This window comes from Gorilla gorilla, chromosome 3, assembly GCF_029281585.2.
Source record: "Gorilla gorilla gorilla isolate KB3781 chromosome 3, NHGRI_mGorGor1-v2.1_pri, whole genome shotgun sequence".
NCBI classification, from domain to species: domain Eukaryota; kingdom Metazoa; phylum Chordata; class Mammalia; order Primates; family Hominidae; genus Gorilla; species Gorilla gorilla.
Genome location: NC_073227.2, coordinates 202,838,900 through 202,864,744, shown reverse-complemented (window position 1 = coordinate 202,864,744; position 25,845 = coordinate 202,838,900). Strand labels below are relative to the sequence as shown.

At 38.6% G+C, this 25,845-nt stretch overlaps 2 long non-coding RNA genes across 2 annotated transcripts in view; one reads left to right on the top strand and one right to left on the bottom strand.

Moving 5' to 3' along the window:
- The window catches only part of LOC134758375 (uncharacterized), a 1,115,837-nt gene that overhangs the window by 197,632 nt on the left and 892,360 nt on the right, over positions 1 to 25,845 (bottom strand). The gene's annotated exons all lie outside the window — the stretch shown is intronic.
- Positions 125 to 24,019, top strand: LOC115934280 (uncharacterized). Its single transcript, XR_008679193.2, has 3 exons — positions 125 to 217; positions 14,145 to 14,255; positions 23,798 to 24,019. It is a non-coding gene; the product is annotated as an uncharacterized lncRNA (long non-coding RNA).

The following is a 25,845-nucleotide window of genomic DNA, read 5'->3' as shown; positions in this document are numbered from 1 at the left end:
TGGGCTCATCTCAGGAGTCGGTTAGTTACCATGGGAGTGGGCTCCAATAGAAGGATGAGTTTGGCATCCTTCCCTCTTTCTCTCTTTCACACACTCTTTTGCCCTTCCGCCTTCCACCAGGGGATGAGGCAGCACAGTAAGAAGGCCCTCGGCCGGGCGCGGCGGCTCATGTCTGTAATCCCAGCACTTTGGGAAGCCGAGGCAGGCGGATCACGAGGTCAGGAGTTTGAGACCAGTCTGGCCAACATGGTGAAACCGTGTCTCTACTAAAAATACGAAAATTAGTTGCGCATGGTGGCAGGCACCTGTAATCCCAGCTACTTGGGAGGCTAAGGCAGGAGAATCGCTTGAACCTGGGAGGCAGAAGCTGCAGTGAGCCAAGATCACGCCACTGCACTCCAGCCTGGGCGACAGGGAGAGACTCCGTCTCAAAAAAAAAAAAAAAAAAAAAAAAAAAAATATATATATATATATATAAAAAAAAGAAAAAAAAGAAGGCCCTTACCAGAGGCGGCGCCTCACTCTCAAATTTCCAAGCCTCCAGAATATTTATCCAGATCCATTTCTTTACTTTATAAACTACCCAGTCTCCGGTGTTCTATGATAGCAGCAGAAAAAAGACAAGACAATATTCAAGTTCTATCTTCTGTAAATTTCATAAAAAGTTCTTCATTCTGCAGACAACACTTACTGCGATGAAAGCTAAAAATTTGCCTAAAAGATGAGACTCAAATTCTTAGTATACTGGAGCCTCACAAGATTTAAGATTCAATATCATACAGAAGTTAGTATATATCAGGGGCTACCTTGGACCCCATTCAAGGAAAATGAGTTATTGAACATATTACAAGCAGCTTGTTAGGACTATGTTTCAACCCTAAGTTGGTCCCCAGGCATGGAGATTGATGATAACATTATTAAGTAAAGCTCTAGTGTTTTCTACTTTCATTTTTACCTTAATATCACCTCTAAATTTAATTGGTATTTCAAAAGAGAATATAGTTTGAATTTGAACATTTTGTATCTAAAGGTGAGTGTAAGGATGAGTTTGAAGGTGATATGAAGTTGTCAAAAGTCATAAAGCTGCTACTAATTTCAAGATAAAAATAAATTGCGTTACTGAAGGAAAAGCTTAGTTAATACAACAGGGAATATAATAACGAGTTCACCTAATATAGTCCCTAAAAGTGAAGAGAAGGTTTTAGTCAAAGGAACTTAGAGAAGATGGAATCTGTTTGTAACAAAACACTCTAGGGATATAGAGTAAGTAAAAATAGAGGTTTGTCCTTCACTCATTTCTATCCTCAATGGCTCATTTCTGAGCTTCTTCTGAATTATCATCCTGCAGGCTCACTGAAGAATTAGGAAAGATGCAAATGTATACTATGTCCATCCATCATATTGTCTATGATACTTTAGTGATCAACAATATCAATACACACAATTTCAATGTTAACATTTCCTCAAAAAAAGATAATTTGAAGCATACTTAGTACCATGATGTGTACCTAACCTTACAGATGTCTGGACTTGGTCTACCATAAACAATTGTGATTATGCTCAGGTGACCTCTTAACATCTTAAGCTAATTGACCCAGCCAGAGAACACCTGCTTCATGCATATGATTTGCTGCTACTGAGCTTCACATAGCAAAAGGAACAGCGAAAAGGGAGTTGCAGAGAAATATTTAAAATGTGGTGCAAATATTAAGATTTAAGAGATTGTTATAAAACTCATATATGGGGAATTGGTTAGTTATGCACTTCAGTCATGCCAATTTAAAAGCTTGTTATAAAAATAAAAGAAGAGAATGAATTAAACAGGCAGATATAGAATTAGATATTTTAAATAGAATAGAGGCTTAGGGTAAAATAGATATCAATAAAATAAAAGTAAAAAATGACCACTGGTAAAAGAGTAACAGTACCTTATTTCCCTCTTGATTTTCTTGGATAATTAAAACACATTGTAATTCCCAGCTTTTCTTTTTAGGAAGATCACAGGTAATCCTACAAAGTGTCTTATCTATTATTTGATTATTTTGATAATATGTAATTATTACATTTGACTAGCCTTTTAATTTATTTAGTAACAATGCTTATAAATGTTATCAGAAGAATATATTCTTTTAATTTTGCATATAATCAACAGTCTTCAACTCAGAAAAAATCTGTGATACAGTAAATATATATAGATATGTGAAACATGAAGAGAATCCACATATATAGATATGGAATATGATAAGTCAAGGCCACTTTATCTATAAAACTCCCCTTTGAGTTGATTTGAGTTTATCGGTTTCAACAGTTAATAGGCTCCAGTGCCTGCTGCTAACATTCAAGGGGCCTTATTTTTGTAAATGTCAGTGTTTGGATTCTTTCCATGGTGAGTGGCACATAAAGTTAATTGATACATTGATGTAATTTTTTGGCACTCCAAAGAAGAAAGCCCCCAAATCAGCCTTATGCCACATTTTCTGAATATACAAAAGAGATGGACAGAGGAAATGTCAGGAGTATATTGTTGTTTTAAATGACATTTAAACTCCATTTCAAACAGAGTAATATTAAGAATATTTAAACATCCAAAAATATAAGAAAATTGAAATGTCAGAAGAATACTATAAAGAAAGAAAAGCACGTAAGTGCCAGAAAACAAATACATAAAACCAAATCTGCATTTCTAAAATAAATTTTAGCATATTATTCTCAAACTTGATGATGTATGGGAACAAAGAGCATTATTTATTTAAAATGGAGATTGCAGGCATTACTATGAGAGATTCTGATTCAGCAGGCCTGAGGAGGGACCTAGAAATAGGCATGTTTAATTACCTCTCCAAGATGCTCTGATGCAATTGATCCTTAGTACACTTTGGAAAATGCAATTTTAACATGTGAATATTTATAGAGCCAAATAAGAGATACTATAAATTACTGTCCCTGAATTTTAAATTGTTTTAAGAAAATATATTTAATAAAAAAGAAGAGTATTTATTATATGACACAAAGGATCAAATCATAGAAGGTAATTTTACAGACAAAGATATTCAACTGAAAATGCATAGATTTAAGACCCTATACACATATATCTACATCCCATAAGAATATTTTATTCCAATTCTAGTCTTACTTATAGGTTCTCCAAATTTAGAGGAGAACCCTGATTGAACTAAAATGCCTATTAACCTACAAAGCATTGACATTTCCTAAAACAGCATGGATTGCTAGAAAACTTACAAAACTTTAAAAAAGTAGACAAAGGAATAAACCTCTTTCAAATATAGTCAGTGCAGAAAATACTCAGGCTAGTGACTGAGTGCAAGTGGAAACCAGCAAAGTAACTGAAGCATTAAATTATGATTTTGCTTTGTGGAGCATGTGTCTAGATTGTGATCCTGACATTTGTGTTCTCCTATCTTCTAGAAGTAGAGGGGTTCAAAGCCCATGGCTCATACCATGTGTGTATTCTAATAGGAGAACCTTTCCTGTCCATGAACCTGCACCTAAAGGGGTAAATAATTAGCAGCAAGGGAAACAAAAAATAACCCCCTGCCCAGGAGACTGCAAGAAAAATACTCTATATCATATGTTGGAATTAAACAGGAATAAGGTTGGAAACGTACCCTAGTAATTCATAGTTATGAGCCAGACCTCACCAACAGTTGCAGCCTACTGTCCTTAATTCATAATTTTGAGGCTTACTCAAAAACCTCAAAATAGTATTTAGTTTAGAGTAGACTCAGACTGGTAGTGCTTCAAAAACCAATACACTCACTCCTGAGAAATCTGGTTTATATAAACAAACAAATCACAAAACACACAAGGTAAACAAGATGTCATAAGCAAAAGCCAGTAGAAGTTACAAACAGCAGATTTAGACCCATAAAATGTTCGCTTATTAAAATTATCAGCCACAGAATGTTAAATAAGTATACTAAAATGTCTCAAAAAGTCAAAAAGAAAAAATCAAGGGAAGAACTTCTAATATAAATGTGTAATAAAGAAAATGAAAAATTTAGCTGATAAGTTGAACTGTAGTTTAGACACACCTAAGGAAAAAAACAGGTGACTTGGAAAACAGTAAAATATTTATGTATATAAAAATTTGATTCCTGAGACAAAAGGCAATAAAAACATGCAAGAGATGTTTAGAGACTTTGAAGATAAGGTGGAAAAGTATAACATACTTCTTGCTAAAGTTTCAGAAGAAGAGGAAGAGACAGAAAATGACTGAAGCAACATTTAAAGAGATAATGGCTAAACTTTTTCAGACTTATTGAAAAGATATCAATCAATTTATTCCAGAAATCTAATGAAATACAAGAAAGATTCATAAGAAGAAATGTAAACCTAGGCATATTTTAGTGAAACTGCAAGATACTAAAGACAAAGAGAAGATCATAAATGTAGTCAGAGAGAAAAGACAGATTAACTTCATACAAGCAAGAGTTAGGATATCCCCTGAATTGTCATCAGAAACAACAGACCAAAGAAGATGATAATATATAATAATATATTCATTATGCATAGTGAAAAAGCACCCCCAAACTTCTCGATCTAAAATTCGATTTTTTTAAAGTATTGAGATGAAATAAAGAATTCCAAACAAAAACTGAGAAAGTGTAAGTTTACTACCTGCACACCCTCAACAAGGCTAATTTTAAAGGCACATATGAGCATGTGTGTATATATAATAGTATATATCATATGTATTATATATTATATAAAATGTATTTTGTATGTAGATATAGATATATATATATCAATGCACACAAATATATGTATATGTATATGTATATAGGTATACATATATATATATATATATATATATATCCTCAATACATATATGCACATAGACACCCATACAGACAGAGAGAAGATATAAAAGCTAACAACTATAAGTCTGGGAAGGGTAAGTGGGAGTTCTTTATATTATTCTTCTTTTCTATAGATTTAAAATTATCTTAAAATATTAAAAACAAAACAAAATAATAAAAATGATAGTAGAACTTTCCCATATGTTTAGAAATTAAGAAATCTATTTCTAAATTACTCATAGTCAAAAAAGAAATTATAATGGGATTTAGAAAAAATGAGAAATGAACAAAAATGAAATAGCCAAATTTCATTACTGATTTACCCAAACTTGTAGAATGCAGTTGAAAACTACTTAGAGGAAAATTTAAAGCCATAAATGCTTATATTAGAAAAGAAGACTAAGAATTAATAAATAAAACATGCATTTTTAAGAAGTTAGAAAAATAACAACAAAATAAGAGAGAAACACAGACAATAAAGAGCAGAAGTAAAATAAAAATGAAAATAAAAGGAGAGAATCAATAAAGCCAACAATTTTTTCACTGAAAAGCCTAATGAAATTGCCAAACTCCTAGCAATTTTTCAGGATAAAAAGAAAGAAAGAAAGAGAAAAGAAATAACATTAAAATTTTAAAAATAAGAATGCTATAAATATTAGATTCACACGAATACATTTTTGTCAATAAATTTGAAAACTCATGAAATGAACAAATTCCTGAAGTATAACTTATCAAACTAACTTGAGAAACAATAGAAACTCTTAATATTGTCAAGCTTCTAAAAAATTTCATCTGTGGCTAATCTTCCTGTCAATAAAACTCCAGGCCTAGTCTTTTTTACAATTTTGGTCTACCATACATTTAAATAACAAATAGCTCCTATTCTATACTAGCTACTCCAGAATGTAAAAAAGAAGGAAAGTCTCAAACCCATTTTATGAAGCCAGCAAATTCCAGATGCCCAAACTCGACAAAAAAGTATATTAACACATCAATTCTTTTGAAGTGAGCAAATCCTAGATGCCAAAACATGGCAAAAAAGCATATTACCAGATCAATTTCATTCATGAATGTAGGCGAGAAGATCCTAAATCAAATATTGGTGCAGGAGATCCAGTAACATATAGAAATGTAATTCTTACAACAAAGGGCAGTTGTTTTAGAAATGCAAATCTGCTAGAGGCTTCTAAGGTTTTCTTTCTCTTTTCTTTCTTTCTTTCTTTTTTTTGAGATAGAGTCTTGCTCTGTTGCCCAGGCTGCAGTTGCAGTGGCGCGATCTCTGCTCATTGCAACCTCCGCCTCCTGGGTTCAAGTGATTCTCCTGCCTCAGACTTCTGAGTAACTGGGATTACAGGCGTGCACCACAACGCCCAGGTAATTTTTGTATTTTTAGTAGAGACAGGGTTTCACCATGTTCGTCAGGCTGGTCTCAAACTCTTGACCTCGTGATCTGCCTGCCTCGGACTCCCAAAATGCTGGGATTACAGGCGTGAGCCACCATGCTTGTCCCTAAGGTTTTCTTATACTGGTTTCCCCACTCCTGGCCACATGGTAGACTTTCATTTTCCCCACTTCCATATAAGGAGTTCTGGCAAAACAGCTGTGGGCAGAAGTGTTATGAGCCACTTTTGGGCTAGAGCACTCAATTGCCACAGAAAGATCTTTCTTTTGATCATCTGCTCCTATGCGATGATGAACGTGGAGGCATGTGTATCAAGGTGGCTTGTCCATCAGCTCAGATCCTGGAATGACTAAAATAAGCATAGGTCCCTTGCTGAAACCTGTTGGACATGCAGCAATGATTGCTTTAATTAAAATGGTGATGATCAAATGCATTTAATGACAGTTAATTAGCAATTAATGACAGTTCCACATGGTTGATTTAACATTGGAAAATCGAATGTAATTCAACACATCCATAGTTAAAGAGAAAAAAATAAACTTAATAAATGTGAAAAAAAGCCTGGGATAAAATGTAATATTCATTCATAATGAAAAAAACTCTTAAAAACTAGGAATAGAAGTATTTTGAAAAAGGACAGTATCATGCAAAATAGTAAAACATTTAAAATATTCTAAGACCACTCCAAGAGTGGCTCTCAATACCACTTCCATTCAAAATTATGTTAGAGACCATAGACAGTGCGCTAAGACAAGAAAGAAAAACTAGTTTAAAAATTGGGGAGGAAAAAATAAACTTTCTATTTAAAAAAAATGATATGATAGTCTATGTGTCTTCAAATATGAAGATAAACCATTAGTATTAATAAGAAAGTAAGTAAATTTGCAAGAAAGTGATTATTTAAAACTATTTGCATTTTCTGTACTTCTGAACAGAAGATAAATTTAAAATATACTATTCACAATAGCATCAACAATTTACAGTTCTTAAGAATAATAAAATGTGAGCAAGACTGTTACAGAAAAATCATAAAACTTTATTAACAGATATTAAAATAAATAAAAAAGATGAACCATATTCATGGATTAGTAAACTCAGTATTTTAAAGGTATCAATTTTCCTTCAGATTGAACTATGGATTTAGTGTAACCTACCCTCCCCCAAAGAAGAACGTTTCTTAAATTTTATAACTTGACACATCAATTCTGAAATACATACGGAAGTGCAAAATCCCAGGAACATCCAAGAAATTGTTCAGAAGAACAGTATGGGAGGGCACTGGCTTTACCAGTGAGGCTAAAGTTATTAAGGTATCATGAGGCTAAAGTTATTAAGGCACGGTGATATTGGCATAAGCTGACTAATGAAACAGAGTAGTATCCAAGAAACTGAGTTACGCATGTATAGCTGAACAAGTGATAAATGTCAAGGTGGTATTGGAAATCAATGAGGAAAGGATGAACTTTTAATAAATGATACCATGATCAGTCATTCATATGAAAAAAGAAATTGAACCCATCCCTCATACACAACATGCAAAATCCAATTCCAGGTTAATGAAAGACCCAAATGTATTATTTTAAAAATATGTTATTTAAAAAGTTTAAATGCTGTGATGTATTACACAAGGCCATGAACTGGAGGTAGGGGTGGAGAGTGGTGTCTGTATATGAAATTAGAAATGGCTATAATTTCATTTTAAAAACAGACTAGTATCTCAAATAATTCAGTAAGAATATGAGTATTGTGACTAGAATTACTATTACCCAGAGAATTTATAAAGGGGAAGTGGGGTGTGTGTGTGTGTGCATGTGTGTATGAAAACAGTGTATAGCAAACATGATCAGAATGGTATTGGAAAAGATTCTGGGGAGAGAATGATTGATGAGAGTCACTTTTGTCCTCAAGGAGCTTGCAGTCCATCAGGTAGTACCCATAGGACTTAGGCTGCAATGAGCACAGATGTCCACCACTCATATCCTCCCCACTGTCAAAAACTGTACAGAATAGGGAGACAGGCAAACATAGTTACCAAGGTCAAAATGACCAAGGGTTTGGGATCACCTAGAATAGATTCCTGAAAGTAGAACCTCTTTTGAAGAAAATAAAATGTTCCCACTGTTGCATTCTTAATCAGACAATTAACCAAATGTAATTACTGGCTACTGAATAAGATAACTTGTAGTATTTACGTCAATTACATGCACATCTTTTTAATTCTTTTAATTATGTACCTTAATGGTCTTACTGCTGATAACTAAAAAACACCAAGATTTGGTAAACATGCAAGCCTCATCACGTTCTTCATTAAATAACTGGAGTATTAGATCATTAGATCTGTCAGATTTTAGCTGAATGTGCAATAGATTCTCCTGAATCACAGGAAAACGTCTTTGACTCATACCAAGCAACCTGGAAATGATTACATTGGTCGCCAAGAGTGGTTGACTTTGCTCATCACTTGCGGTAAGTTGTCTTTTTGTGATCACTCAAGCCTCATTATTCATGTAATTACTGTGATCATTATGACACTAATGACTGTTGAAGTCTAAATGTGTGAAATTAATTCACTAACAAGTGTAAATATGTGTCCATGAAGGGCCAATATATAAACTGGAAAATGAAACTTTGGTATTCTGCTCAAAATGAGAAATTAGCACCAACATTAGAATATCAATAGGGTATATGAATGTTTTGTGAATGTAACCATAGGTTGACCATGGTTAGATAAATTTAGTTATTAATAAAATTAATCCATATGGGAGTGAATACTCAGAGTACATATAACCCTTCTCTAACAGACCGAATTTGAAAATCTAATTCAGTTTCTTGAGCCCAAAATAAATTAATTCATAAAGGTGACCTAATGGTGGACACATTTTGGAATTTGAGGGTGACCCGGCTTTGACAAGCCACCCCACTGATCGCTAGTGTTTTTTCAACTGATCTTACTGGCTTGTTGGGTGCCCCCTTCCCCTCCACACTTCTGTGTCTGTCCTTCCTGAGGCAGAATGCTCGGTCAAAAAGGACATTTAAAAAAATATATTACAGAACTCCTCATGTTGATTTCTGTTTAGATAATGATCAAATTTCTAGTTTTTCTGAACCTACTAGGATGGAAAAAAATGGCACTTGGAAATTAACAACAGGAATAAGACATCCTTTTCTTTAGAGCTTCTATTTTTAGTAATCTACTCCTAGACCAACTCCCAAATCTGTCCCCAACAGGTTGGCTGTAGAATAGTGTGAGGCCGTTGTTCTCTGATCAAAAGGATAAACACCTGCCTGACTTCCCATCTCTTGAAGAGCAGTTGGTGTACGAATGCATGACAGGATCACTCTCAGGTTGGCTAGGAGGCCAACCCTTCCTTCCCCACTTCCCCCACCCCATGCCCAGGCTGAGGGCAGGAACTCGAGTTTGTCCTGGTGAGGTGGGATCCCAGGTGCAGGTGCATACCAGCTGGAGGCTGCTCGTATGCCAGTTGGCGCCTATGAGCCCAGACACACACTTGCTGTGATTCTGAGCCTTCCTGCAGCCCAGCTCCCTTATGCGGTAAGCCCCCTGGAATACTGGTGATTAAGCCCATATTTTAAAATGGTTTGTGACTGACAGGACAGGAAAACAATGCATTTGAAATAGCAGCATAAGTCTTCCTTACAGATTTAGTTGAATAAGTTGGGCATCTCTCTTTAGTCTAAAACAAACAAACATGACACAAAATGTGTTGTTGAAAATGCCATATGTCTGAGTTGGAGAATAAAAGGTTTCATTCAATAAGAAGTTGTCAAGCAACCACCAAGAGTGAGGCAATAGGGACAAATGCTATGGGCCATAAAAATCCCCTTCCATTCTTTCTTCATTTTTTTTTTTAGCCAATTTATTTTTTCTCGTAAGTCTCATTTTCCTCCTGCTGCATATATGAATCAAAAATGCACGTCAATGGAGAATACAATTGGTCTTTTCCTTAAAACATCCAAAACTGACTTAAAATAAAAAGCCACACTTTAACATTCTCCAAGTTGGAGTTGCCTTAATTAATGAGTCAAATTTTGAAAGCAAGATTTAATAAGTTCTCAACTAAGTGCCAGGTGCTGTGTTAGGAACCAGGTAGACAGAAATGATAGCAGGACACCCCTTGTCCTTGAGAAGCCAACAGGCTACAGAGAAAAGACATATTACCGAGTAATTCCAATCTCATTTAATACACGGGTCAGTGCAAGTTGTTAAGAACATGACTAATTATGTCAAGGAGAACCAAAAAAAAAGTTTCCAGAGAAGAAGTAGATAGGCATAGAGGAACAGCAGAGAGCAGAATGAAATGCAGGAAGGTCTAAAAGCAGGGTCTTCTCCCCCTCAATTAAAGGTGTGAATTTGTCATGATTGAATGTCAAAGAAGTGGAGTAGGAGAGGTGGGGCCATATTTGAATGGCTTGAGTAGCCTTGGAAATGAGTTTGAGTTTTATCCTGAAGACAGCCAGAAACTAATCAGAGGTTTTAAGCATGGCAGCGACATGCTCCCCTGCCCCCCTCTTTTAGTTAGATAACTCAGCATTTTCCAGATAACATGGAGAGGTTGGAGGCAGAGTACAGTAAGGAAGCTACTGTGATGGCCCCGTGGACAGTAAGTGGTAGCCTGAGTTAAAGCTGTGACTGTATGGATGAAGAGGATGAGAGGATGAGGAGGGTAGAGATTTGACAGCTGGAATGAACAGGTCTAGTGATAACTCACTTGAGATTTGAGGATCAGGAGAGGGAAGGAGATGCCAGCGCCAGTGATCTCTGATAGCCTCTCCTGGAATTATCACCTCTATTGTCGGGAAGTTTATTCTTATACCAATATAAGAATATTGGTATAAGATTTCCCTTCTCTAGATTACGCATTCTCAGTTCTTTCAGACCTTCTCTAGATTACACAATCTCAGTTCTTTCAGACCTAGAATATGTTACTGAGTTTGTTTTGTTCTGTGTTTCTCAATTATTTTTTTGCTTGCTCACATCTGTTTTTCAAATGTCCAGGTCACACTCAGGGTGACTGTGTCCACCACTAGTTTGGTGAAGATTCCTCATCTTCTGGAGCACGGTCCTTCCATGCTTGAGTGAATGTTGTTGGTTATCCACGGGGTTCATTTCACTCTCTTCAGGCACTGGGCTGCCCCCCACACAACCCGCTCATCTCAAGGAATGCCACCCCGTTCCCGCTAATCCTCGACCAGCCCCAAGGCGGTTCAATTGATTTAAAAGTAATTCCATCCCAATAGCGAGTGACTCGTCAGGATCCAAGAATGTGAGGAAAGGTTTCCTAGGAGAATCTTGGAAAGTTTATCTTTCCTTTCTCCTCTGCAGGAAATAGCTGAAGCAAGTCTCTTAGCGTATCTATAGACGGTAGATACTTCCTAGCCATAGAAGCAGATGTGTCATAGATATTTAGCCTGGAAATAGCCAGATGCTGGTTTATGGAGGTGGAGAGAGCTAAGAGGATTGCAGAAAAATGGACCCAGTTACTAGGCTAATAGAACACTGAAACCCCGTCCTTCCTCCCGTGTTGCCATTTTGGCGAGCCAGTTTTCTTATGCTTTAAGCTAGTTAGAATTAGGTTCTGTAGCAGGGAAACAAAAGAAACCCAGCTGTTGCATATTGTAATCTTATTAACACACGCTGAAGTCAGATTTGCTTTTAAAAAAATTGACCACATTGCAAGTCTCCTATTTCATTGTTTCAGGTCTTTTTCCGATATATTTTAATCCGCCTTGTACTCAGCTCTTGGGGACCCACTATGGAGAACATAAACAAATTGGAAAACCGTGGTCTCCACTCTGAGTTCATAATGTGGTATGGCAGACACAAAACACATTGTGCACTTCAGTAATTTCCTCCCATAAAATTACCTATGGCTTCCTATTGTTCCTCCAAATTTCTCCATACCATGAATGACCTGAGGGCAGGAGCTGGGTCTTTTACATTTTACACACACACACACACACACACACACACACACACACACACACACACAAAATGTAATATATATATTACTGTATAGATGTATATTCCCTGATGCTTCATGCAGGGTTGACACAGAGTGTGCTGAATTAACTCTGGCATCTTTTCGGACTCTTAGTGTATTGCTCCTAGTAAATTCCTTTTCACCCATGGTAATATCATCTTAATAGTCCATATTTTGTCTGTTGCGTAACTGATTACATATTAGCTGGTTTCAACACAAGCAATACTGCTTGATTGGTTCAATCACTCCTGCAGAATCTGTTCTCTACAAAGCTTTGTTCTTTGTTAGCCAGTGTCCTGTGATTGGTGTTTCTGAAATCAGATTTTTGTAACATTCCTAGTATTTTTCAAAATATGAAAATTAAGGTCAGTGATCTTTTAAAAAGACTAGATAGCTTATTTTAATTTTTTACAGTACATATAAAATTCCCTATGTCCAGTCTTTTATAACTCTAAAAAATCAGGTTTTTTTTTTTTTTGGCACATTAGGCAATGTTAATTAAAATGATAGGTTAATGCTTTCAGGGTTAAACATCTGATAGCAACAATATTAAATAATAAACCATTTGGCTTTTCTAACTTCTGTAGCCAAAATAAAACTGGAGAAATAAGAACTCCATGACTCTCAAAGGTGGACTTATTAGAATAATACATGCAGATGACAAACTCACCTCGAAAGAGACACTGCTAATCAAGAGATTACCAAAAACAAAATTTTTTGCAGTCTTTAAATGTAAGGCCAAAAAGTACAAAATTTGATCATAAAATCTTAATATTTGTGGGAAGTGAAGGATAAGAATTAAAGAATTATCTGCAAGTCATAGTAAACCTATTTTTAAACAATATACAAAATGAAAAATTGATTATTTATTTGTCTGTGTCAATTATATTAAATTAGACATTGTCATGAATTATGAAAGACCAGTTTTTTGGGGGTTGGAAAGAGAGAAAGATTTTTAAGATGATAAGATTATTTTTACCTTGATGAGGCCGGTGTCTAATGGAAATGCTACCTATGTGTATGAGAAGTTGTAGGAAAAAGTCCCCCAGAATTTAGGCACACAGTTAGGGAAGAGTCATTCTGAAACTGAAAATAGTAAAAACTCCAGTCAGCGTAGATGAGCTTAACATTACAGGAGCGACCTACACTCAGGAAACTTGGTGACGGGATCAAGCTGGACAGGAGACTCTCCGGGACTATCAAGTGGTTAGAGATTTCAGTCCATTTGGGAAGGGCAAACTTATTAAATAGTGTTAGGTGTTACTGTGTGGCAGGCACGCAGCAAGGCAATTTATGTAACATAATATAACCCCATCTTTGTCTCTTTACTCTGAGGGATGTTATTTCCCCTAGTTTACAGGTGAGAAAACTGAGGCTAGAGAGACCGAGCAGAAGCAGCAAGCTGGGGCAGGGCACAGTGGCTTATGCCTGTACTCTCAGCACCTTGGGAGGCTGAAGTGGGTGGACCACCTGAGGTCAGGAATTTGAGACCAGCCTGACCAACATGGTGAAACCCCATCTCTACTAAAAATACAAAAATTAATCCCAAGCTACTTGGGAGGCTGAGGCAGGAGAATCACTTGAACCCGGGATGGGGAGGTTGCAGTGGGCAGAGATTGTGCCATTGCACTCCAGCCTGGGTGACAGAGCAAGACTCTGCTCAAAAACAAACAAACAAACAAACAAACAAAACAAAAAAAGCAGCAGCAGCAAGAAGGATGCAACAATTCTTGTAGAAAATATCTACAGTGAAAATTCCCTCCACCTAAACGTAGCACTCTTGAAAAGCTCACACAGAAAGCTTCCTATGAAGACTCAGGTGCTCTTCCACATTTTTCCATCACACCCTCTGCTTCCACTGGGTGGAGAACTTGTCACCCAGTGTCTGAATTACTAGTGTGCTTTTCTCTCTCCTGCTAGATCCTTGAAGGACAGCACTGTGCCTTGATCTCCAGGGACCCCAGAAGCACACTTCGAGACCATGACTCAAGAGCAAGTACTTAATTTGGAAGGTGAAGGAACTGCTGGTAGGTAAGTGGGGACGTAACCTAAGGGAGAGAACATAACCATGAGCAGACGAATAACCAAACCAGCTCCCACCATGGGGACTGGAGCTTCCTCACTCTGGGGAAACTCAGGGGCTGGTGCAGAACCTGAGAGTTAGTCATCTCCCACTCCCATCAGCACTGCTGGAGGCTTGCTCCTGTGGGGTGGGCAATGTAGGGGCTGGCACTGGGACATGGGAGGACTGAATGGGAAGGGGATGGGATAGGGTGATTCAGCAGCATCTGCTACACTATCCTCCGTACCTCGCCTGGAGCCTATTGGGCAGCATCTCAGCAAGAATCATTTGTTGAGTGAGACTGTCCTTTTCATTTATCAATCAATACTACGAGCGTCTGTGTAGAGTGAGTTCGTTCTCCTAAACCTGATCAACTTTAGGCCGATTGACTACGTGGAGTTTCTACACATATAAAGTTCAGGACCAAACCCCAAACTATTGTAATTTTACCAATGAACTGTCTGAAGTCAACAGCAGGTCATCCCCTTTAACACATATTTAGCCCCATCAATATATCTCTTTATTCCTATCCAGGTATCAGCACCTAGCAAATACAACATTCTAGACAGAAACATCATTATAGTTGCTGCACTTCCTGAAACACTGTAAAATCTAGAAAACAGGAACATTTCAGAAGTTCTGAATATAACTGAGAAGCATCCAGTGTGGCTGTTTGTTAACAGTGATAGTGTCAGATGTAAAGACAGCAATAATTCACTCTTTCATGATCTAATTTTAGTGAACAATTTAAGGTGAAGCAAAAAGTCACCACATGAATTCAAAGACCCTGTTTAAGAGAAGGCCTGTGTGGGTGTGATTTAAAGTACTGTCTCCCCTATGGCTGTGAGATGAATGAGAGCGGTGCAACGGGTGCATGTCACCTTGGCTGGGGTGGTGACGGCACCTCAATGCACAAAGGGTACCAAGTGTGTCACCAGAGGGGGTCCCTGACAGACAGGGTGGTATCATGGGAGGACAATGGGACTTAGAATTAGAAATCCTGGGGCTGGGTGCAGTGGCTCACACCTGTAATCCCAGCACTTTGGGAGGCCGAGATGAGTGGAACCCTTGAGGTCAGGAGTTCAAGACCAGCCTGGCCAACATGGTGAAACCCCATCTCTATTAAAAATACAAAAAATTAGCCGGGTGTGGTGGCACACACCTGTAATCCCAGCTACTTGGGAGGCTGAGGCAGGAGAATCACTTGAACCCGCAAGGTGGAGGTTGCAGTGAGCTGAGATGCTGCCACTGCACTTTCTCAGTGCCTGGGCAACAGAGTGAGACCCCATCTTAAAAAAAAAGAAAAAAAAAAGAAATCCTGGGTTCAAGTGTTGTTTTGTCATTTACAGTGTGTAATCCTGGGCAAGAAACATGAACTCTTTGAGCCTTAATCTCAGCATTGATCGAATAGAATCATAATGGCTACTTCATTCGGATATTTTGAAGATTTATGCAAATAGTGGGCTTTGTAAACAGTAAAGCACTGTACAAATGCCACTAGTATTGAAAGAAAGAAGAAGGGATATTATTTGGCATCCTCCAAACCCCAGAGAAAAGCAAAGGGGCTTTCTGGTGTGGAAGCCTTTGGCCTGGGCCATCAGAGAGTCCATTCACCAGGATGGCGCCGCAGTCAGGGGCGGCAGAGGAGACGGCAACCTTGGCAGTAAGGGAAGGAGCACCTCAAAGCCCACACGTGGCAGGGGCAGCTTGGCGTCAGCTTCCCCTCCTGGAGCCAGGGCATTCATCAGGATACTATGAAAGTTTGGTTTAGTCAGAGAAAACAGCTCTGCCTTTTCTCCTCCCTCAAAAAGGGTCAAGGAAGAAACCTCAGTTCCTAGAAACCAGTTTCCAAGCAGGCAGAACTCTTTCTTTCTGGAAGCCAGGCTGGGGACATGAATACGGAAGATGATATCCCTTACTGAGAAGGAAGAGGAAGAGATCATTTTTTTTAATGAATTGGTTCCCGCTACTGTTACAGTCACAAGCCCTGTCTTGGCCTCTCTTGTTTTCATACTTGAAAATGATCAACATGAAAACAGCCTGTCAGTACTTTGCAACAGTGACTCTCACAGCTGCTCTGTCTATAAAAGACTGTTGCTTGGTAGGCATCGTCCTGCTCTCCTTACCTGGTTCCGACTGCCTCATACCTGGGGTGAAGCATCTGCCACAGGGTTCCTCCCTCATCCGTAGAACCTGGTGAGCTGTGGGTCACCCACTCAGTCTCACCGAAGAACCAATGATTGAAGTGGTAGTCTGTTTGCAAATCGTGACTGTCAGGGAGGCAAGAGCTTCAGAAGACATTGCTTGAACTGGATTATTCTTTGTAGAGGAGGGCACATCAACAAAGAATTTGTTGCATGTGCTAAGTGGGCATTTTAGCAGAAAAGCGCTGTGCTGGTGTATGCAAATCTTTTGTGTGAGCTACTTTTAGGCTCCTCCGGTGGTACACGGAGCCACGCTGGCTTCTGGCTCTGCCGACTGCTCACGGCTGTTTGCACATAAGAACAGAGGTGAACCTGAACTCTACATAGTTTGTTTCTTCTTTGCAAATAGATGTGCCTTGAATTAACAGGGAGAGGGAAAAATCTTACAAAGTATATTATATTTGACGAATCACCAATACGGATCTTAAAGAGTTACCCTTGTCTCTCACCATCTGTTAGCACTAATTGATAGGTGTTACCAATTAGTGCTAACAGACACAATCAGTTGGGAGACTAACAACAGCTTTCCCATTTCAGGGCTTTCCTGTACATGACCTTGTTTGTTTTGTTGAATTCTGCCCCTTGGAAGGTAGGGAAAAGAGGAATTATTGTGACTCCTGCTTTATAGGACTCCCTGTCTGGTGTCACCCAGCTAGGAAATGACAGAGATGAAATCAGAGCATAGCCTCCTGGTTCTGAATTCTTGCCATTTCTGCAACACCACACTTCTTTCCTGGGAAAGAAGAGGAATATCTAAGAAAGGCTAAAATTTTCCACTTTCAGTGGGGACGAACAACAGAATTTGCAAATTTTATCTTCCCTTTAGAGCAGTGGCTCTTAACCCTGGTTGCACATTAAAATCGTCTGGGGAGCTTTTAAAGAATACCTTTGCCGGGACCTCACCCCATACCAATTAAATCCAAACCTCTGGGGGTGGCCTAGGCAGCTGTATTTTTCAAAAACTCCCTGGGTGATTCTAATGTGTAGCTAGGGTTAAGATTCGCTGCTTTACAGTAATAATCAACAAAACACTGGTTGCCGTTTTTCCTCTTTTAAACCACTCTGGGAATGTAGTAATGAGAAATCCTAATAGCCACTTTGCTGATGGCCTCAGAAGATAGGCCCTGGCCCTGGTCCTTAGTAGGGATTCACATTTATCTAGAGATTGACTGACATGAGATGGGAAAGAAACGCTTTCATGCCTGGATCTGTAACAAGTGGAGCTGTCAATCCAGAAACTTTGTGAGACAAATAAATTACATCCTGATCCCTTCACACCTTTTAATTATGTTACCTTAATAGTTTTACTACTGATGACCAGAAAATTAACACTTATCATTGATAGTGCTACCAACATCTAACAATTGTTTTTCTTTGTTAAATAACTAGTGGCTGTTTTTTCTCCTGCTTATTTTTTTTGGTTATCAAATAATTACAGATAACTATTCATTTCAAGGTTAACTTAGTAATCCACTGTGAATACACATCATTCTTATGGAAATTTTATGACGAGTTATGGCTTCATAGGAATAAATATATGTAACTGGAATGCTTTTATAGTTATTTACAAAATAAACCCACTACTAACAAATTTGTGCTGGATGTTTACATAAAAAAAAGATTCACGTTCTATTAAGTTCATTGCTTTTCTTGCATGGGTCTCTTTAAAACATGCACTAGTTGGCAAGTGTCAATCCCGCACTAGGTTCTGGGGTCACTATTAGAATATACTCTGGATAGTCCCCCATAAGAAATGTGATGATGCAGATATCAAAAAACGGGAGTGAAGAAGACAGAAGGACTTTAAGGAGGAATTGGTTTTTTCATTGAGTCTGTTTAAGCCATTTCTAAATAAACAGTTTTGGTCTTGAATCTCCAAATCACCATATTCATCCAGTTCTAAGGCATATGTTCACCACATTTTATGTAAAAAATAGGAATATTTACAAATTGAATCTTTTTGTTCTTTTGAGTACACTTATGTTAACTGTGTTTTGTGATTGAGGGTATTTTACTGTCAATAAAATCTGGCATTACATTTGCGAAATTAATTTCCTTTCTGAAGTTTACCAAATATCCAAATTCCAAATTAATAATGCCTTTCCTAATCTCCTTCAGTGGGACTACAATTTGGAATACCTTCCAAATCCCTGTACTTCTATTTCTATACCAATAAAATGGTGGGAAAGACCTGATTTAGTTTTCTCTTACTAGTTTTAGAGAAAAAATATTAATGTCAACTATTCTCTGTTTTTTTTTTTTTTTTTTTTTTGAGATGGAGTCTCACTCTATCACCCAGGCTGAAGTGCAATGGTGTGATCTCGGCTCACTGCAACCTCCACCTCCCGGGTTCAAGTGATTCTCCTGCCTCAGCCTCTGGAGTAGCTGGGACTACAGGCTCACGCCAACACAACCAGCCAATTTTTGTATTTTTAGTAGAGATGGGGTTTCACCACGTTGTCCGGGATGGTCTTGGTCTCTTGACCTCATGATCCATCCGCCGTGGCCTCCCAAAGTGCTGGGATTATCGGCGTGAGCCACCGCGCCCAGCCTGAATCTTTTAAAAATAGTTTTTAGTGCCAGTAGGACTACTGTGGTTTCTTATGCTAATGACACCTAAGAACACTTCCTAGTAGGGCCACTGCTATCATTTCTGAGAACTGAATTAAAAATGTGACAGGTAGCCCATAACTTCACACAACTATCAATGACATGGACTTGATGTGCGCAGTGACTAAGTCTGTCCTCAAATGTCAGTGAGTGTCCAGTGGTCTTAACGCATTGTAACCTGGTGGCCGGAAATACTTAATGTGCTTCCCTAAGCAATCTACTTTCCACCAGGACATGGCTAGGACACCGAGTAGAATATAGAGTCTGGTGAATTAGGAGATCATTTTTCCTTAATTTTGATTTTTCTCCATTGTTGTAGGTGCTTTGAATATTAAGTCTTGCCTGATCAGCAACTCGTGTTGTTATGATTTAGCCATTTTTCACCTTTCCCCTTCACGTCATATAAAATGGGAAGAATATGACATTTAAGTGTATATACTTTTCTGGTTTTAGACTTGGACAGTTGAGATTGTGAAATTGTTATTCTACATAGTGCGGTATCACTACCAAAAAATGTTTGCTGAGAGAACTGTCTTACAATATGCATATTGGACCAGCATACTTGTAGCAGCACTCTTAATAGATTATGTTGGTCGGGTGCAGTGACTCAAGCCTATAATCCCAACAATTTGGGAGGCCGAGGCAGGTGGATTGCTTGAGGCCAGGAGTTGGAGGCCAGCCTGGGTGACATAGAAAAACCCATCTCTTTAAAAAAAAAAAATTAGCCAGGTGTGGTGGTGCACACCTGTAGTTTCAGCTACCTGGGAGGCTGAGGTGGGAGGACCATTTGAACCCAAGAGGTGGAGGCTGCAGTGAGTTGTGACTGCACCACTGCACTCCAGCCTGGGTGGCAGAGTGAGACTCCATCTCAAAAAATATATAGATTATATTATTAGAAAAATATGAAAAATCCCCAGTTGCAAGTCCTTTGTAAGACTGAGCAGCATGTTCAGCAGGAACTGTGTCTTCATACATCTGTATCTTTTTAGGATGCACCAATTTTTAAAATGATGTTGTTTTCCCTGTACACAAAAGCCATCACTTCAAAAGCCTTTGATTAATTTGTGCACAATCAAGGGCATATGAGATAGCTGCCATTTAGTGAGCCAAAGCAATCCAATGCCAACTGCAGTAAACCTATCAAGCTGTCATCGAGTCAAGCTGTGAGAAAGGTGGCGACGATTACAAGCAATAGTTTCCTTCAGTGGTTTCATAATTTCAATTTTTTGTTACATTTCCAGGTTTTCAATACTTATAGTAAGAATGCTTTAGTAGAGAAATATTTTCCCCAGGGGTTACTATCAACAACTTAGTGTATTGGTTTTTTTCCCCATCATTGCTTCAAGTATAGAAGCTCATCAGGCAAGAAATATTGTGATTACAGTCATATATAAATTATTTAAAGGGGTTCAGCCAATCAAACCAGAGATCTAAGTGACTATTTTCCTTATTTTCCTCTTGATGCCTTTGTAACGCCTACTCAAAAAGCAAATTTCTGATTGATAGACTAGTTTTGAAGTTACTTCAAAAAGACCATTCTTTTGGATGGGAGGAGGATCTCAATATGAATGGTTCACATACTTCCACAGTAGCTCTTTCATGACAACTCTTTACAGAGGAGGAGGAGAGAGACCAAAATAACAACAAGCAGGGGAATAGGAAGTGGAGGGACACAGTGTTAGAAGGCAACGCAGGTAATTAAGGTCTATCCTGGAAAAAAAGAAGATTCATGTATTCAGAGGTTCCTCACATATCCCAGTTCTGGCTAAAGAAAGTAATCACTGTTGAATAATCTGTTACCAAAGAGTCTCATTCAATAACCAGCTTTCACTCATGCCTTCCACTGGAAGCATTTAGCACTCTGCAGATAGCCGCTATCATGCCTGCCTTCGTACTCTGAATATCACCTGCAAGAAACAAAATGCTAATCGCTTCTCCTCTGTCTCAATTAATCCATTCCCTGCATTTTGAGATATTTCTTTTTCTCCCTCCACCTTTTTTTAAGATCGTATTCTCATTGCCGCATACGATCGTATGTCCACTCTTAATTAAAGCTAATAATCACAGGATAACTCATTTTAGATAGGATCTGGGGTAATATTTTTTCTACAATTTTGTAGGAGAATTAGTACAGCTCCCCTTTTATTTGCCCAAAATTAAACCTGGAAAACCTAGTACTTCCTAAGAGCTAGCAAAGATATCCTCCAAAATTGCCAATAGTGGATGCCTTATATTTGGAAATTCATTTTAAAACATTATTACCTTGTCCTCAAAGGACATTCTGCAAGTGTCATACATACTTCTCATACATTAAGCAGTGGAGTTAAGACAGAAAGCTGAATCTTCTAACTTACAGCATTAGTGGAAAAGTGAAAAAATATACTAAATAACCATTCTGAACAATATGGAGAATGAATAGACTAGTTTGATAGATAAAGCTTTTATTTATATTTTAGTTTTTGTAAAGGGCTAGTTCAACAGATATGAGCTTTGAAATTACAAAAATGTAGGGATTACACAAATAACACTCTCTCCTTAAATAAGTCTGTTTCCTTTAAAAGCTTATAATACAGCATCCCCCACTTTTGTGACTCTTACGGCAAATACTTCACCAAAAACTCCAATCAATTATTCAGTCTCCATTACAAAGTTTGAGGATTTTAAAGTATCAAAAAGAAACAAGAGGTAATAAACTCACTATTAAAGCATTTAGCTTAGCAAGTGATTTATCTCTGTTCATTTATCTGCTTAGGGTTTTTATTTCACTGTGTGAGCAAATTTCTACTGACAAGCAATTTCTGGAGAACAGCCAGAAGTAGGGGGGTGGTAGGGAGGGAGAAAGATCTCCTAAGATATCAAAGACCTGAAAAAAGAAACCTGATGAAGTGACATTTGTGGTTTCAAAAATAATACACCTCCTCTAGTCTCCTGTTCATTTACCAAAGAAAGGCTCTCTTGTTCTTTAGCTCCCATTATATAATGCAATGTATAGAATAATTGTTAACAAAATAATTTTCTGTATGAGATATATAAAATCATTTTGACCCAAAACAATCCAGTTAAATGATAGAAACATGATCTATTGTTGCCTTGTACTTCCAAACATTCTCCTGTTGATACTAATCCTGTCTAACTGAGTATGAATAGAACCGAAGAAGAATTCGCATGGCAGAGTAGCCTAAACAGAAACTAAAATGCTAGCCATGTGTGAGTTACTATTATTATTCATTCATTTGGGGTTCAAATCTTCTGAGTAATTTACACATAGTAGGCCCTCAAGAGATGGATTTCATTAAAGTGATTTCTCATTGCCGTTTTCTATAAATTATTTTTATTCTTAACATGCTACCTCATTTAAGCTCTCTGTACAGCAGCTGTATAAATACTGCTCAGGCAGACTTCTTGGCAAATACAGCAAGGTTGCTACAAACAGGTAAGTTCATATATTCCACAAATGCATGTATTCATTCGACTTATAAATATTTACTCTGTGTTCACTAGCACTAAGCCCTCTGCTAGGAGCTGTGGAATTTTAAAGAATAATTAAGATGGAGTTGTGTCTTCAAGGAGTCTCATTATTGACAAAGGATTATATCGCAGGATATAAGATGAGAACCGTGACAAAACACCAAAGGGGATTCAAAGGGGGAAGAGATTGTTTCCTTCCAGTGGAATCTGGGAGGGCTTTTTTGGAGCAAGCGGCACTTCAGCTATGCCTGGACGAGAGGGCCAGGAGTGGGGAATCTGGGGATCCTAGCAGACTGAGATGCGGTGAGGAAAGCCATCGAAGCAAGAAAGCACAGAATGTGTGCAAAGACCAGGGAAGTCAGTTAGTCCAGCATGCAAAATGAGAAGGTGGCTATCAGGGACTTTGGTGCACTGGGGCTCTAGGCACTGCCATCCATAGTGGGCAGGAATTCCTCAGGAACATTCCTCTCTGGAATTCCTCAGGGAATATTCCACTTGAGTAACAGGCAGAACTGCCCAACCTGGAAACTGAAATAAAGATAACACCATGGCAGTCTATATTCCACTTTTCTTTAAAGTGTCAACATAGACACTTACATCTGAGCACCTTTAAAATTTAGGTTGTGTCGAAGGAGGTCTAAAACTCTACAGAAGGAAGAATTTTTTCAAAGGCGATGATATAAAATACATAAGGGAAAAACATGAGCCTCTGAACCACATGTGCTGCCACTGGCATTCAAGAAAAAGCTAAACCAGTGGGGGATTAAAGGCCCCAACCCCCTGTTCTCTATCTCTAGCACATAAGAAAGGGATATTGTTTCCTAGAACAACACCCCAAGGCCCCCATTAGAACATGAAAATATTTACAGCGGTGGTGCTTTCGCTATGGGATTGCATGTTTTCCTTGCAAATATTTAACTTATGCTTTTGTGAGCCATGGCACATGGTGTAAAGAAAACAGTACAATCAAAGCTGATGTTGAGGGGTGAAGGCTTTTTATCCCAAACTACTGTGTGTGTGTGTGTGTGTGTGTGTGTGTTTAAAGAAAATTTCTAGTTAAATGTGCCCATTATCACTAATCATTGCAACTAAGAAAATATGAAAAATTTCTTGTACTTAATCTACTGTGAAAATATACACTGAAATGAAAATAGCCCAAATTATTGGAGTCTTTTGTTTCATAATTTAAGAATAATAAAATTTCTTTTTCATCTGTTTTACCCTGTCAGCCAAAAACAAAGCGGAATTGTTCTAGGAAATAAATTACTTGAACAGCGGAGGAGACTTTGCCCTATTTGATATGGAAAGCACAGCCAAGGGTGTGGATATCAGAGCCTCAGAGTTAGGAGCTGCTCCAAGCCTTCTTCCCTAGATGCCTCGTGCCCATCCTGGACAACTTCCAAGTATCACAGCTCTGGATGGCCACTCATCTTCTGTGTACAGACTCCAACCCAGCTGAAACCCATTTCATGAAATGTACTTTATATAAACCTAATTTATTAAAGAGTTGCATTCATTAGTGGATTTTGTTTTTTTTTTAGTATTACTACTCATAGAAGCTGGGAAACTGAAAAGGCAATATTGTTCCAGTTACTGTTTTTGTTGATAAAAATTTTGAGAACCACAGTTACTTCTAGATCAGGGGTCCCCAACCCCTGGGCCAGGAAATGGTACTGGTCTCCAGCCTGCTACCAACCGGGCTGCATATCAGGAGGGGAGCTGAGAGCAAGTGAGTATTATGGCCTGAGCTCCGCCTCCTGTCAGATCAGCCGTGGCATTAGATTCTCACAGGAGTGTGAACCTTATCGTGAACTCCACATGGGAGGGATCTAGGGTCAAGTGCTCCTTACGAGAATCTAATGCCTGATGATCGGAGGTGCAACAGTTTCATCCTGCAATCATCCCCCCCCCCCCACCCTCCATCTGTGGAAAATTGTCTTCCATGAAACCAGTCCCTGGTGCCAAAAAGGTTGAGCACTGCTGTTCTAGGTGGCACAGGTGATTCTTTATGGAAAATTACGAACAATCCCAATGGCATGTCAATGAGATTATAGCATATCTGTTCTCCACGGTTGTGGGAATACATTAGCAAAAAACTGTCATCTCTTTGCCTGTGTTCTTTCTCCCTTTCCAGGGGTGAAATATATTGAATGACCTATTATTTTTATTACTTTTATTCTTTCTATGGAACTTCTAATTAGCTTGTTTTATTTATTCATGTGGCATTAGTAATTGGATCTCATTTTGGGTGGGACTAGGCAGATCGGGGGGCAAAAAAACTTGAGAATGGACAGACCTGTCATTTAGAGGAGGTAGCTTGGGCAGATTCAGAGTGTAGGCACCAGAAGGCAATCCCACAGGTGTGCAGACATCAGAAGGAATCTCATGGTAGATGACAAGAGGCATAGCCAGGAAGGGAGGTAATTGGTGTCAGAGAGGTCCTTCGGGGCTCACCTTCATGGGCAAGTGAAGAGCCAGAGGCAGGTGGATGGCAATGAAGGGGAGTTCTAAATACAAATAGCCGGGACCTAACCATGGTCATGGTCTTCATGGGCAAGACTCACACATTAGTCAGGTTCAACCAGAGAAACAAGCCAGTAGGAGATACGTATTAAGAGATTTACTGGCCAGGCACAGTGGCTCATGCCTGTAATCCCAGCACTTTGGGAGGCCAAGGCGAGTGGATCACCCGAGGTCAGGAGTCTGAGACTAGCCTGGCCAAAGTGGTGAAACTCCATCTCTACTAAAAAATTTGCTGGGCATGGTGGCGGGCACCTGTAATCCTGGCTACTCAGGAGGCTGAGGCACGAGAATCACTTGCCTGGGAGGCAGAGGTTGCAGTGAGTCGAGATCACGCCACTGCACTCCAGCCTGGGTGACAATAGCTAAACTCCAACTCAAAAAAAAAAAAAAAAAAAAAGAGGTTTACTGCACCATGCACTATGGCACACATTTACCCATGTAACAAACCTGTACATCCTGCACATGTACTGCAGAACTTAAAATAAATATAAAAATAAAAAAGAGATTTACTGCAAGGAGCTGGTGTATGTGGCAATGTAGATTGGTGAAGCAAGACCACAATCTGTAGGGCGGGCTGTCAGGAAGAGAAGGTTTGAAGTTGGAACGTCTACAAGCTGAACCTGCAGTCCCCAGGCAGAATTTATTCTCCAGGGAAGCCTCAATTCTGTTTTCGCCGCCTTCCAACTGATTGAATCAGGCCCACTCAGATTATCAAAAATAATCTCCCGTACTTCAAGTTAACAAGTATGGACTT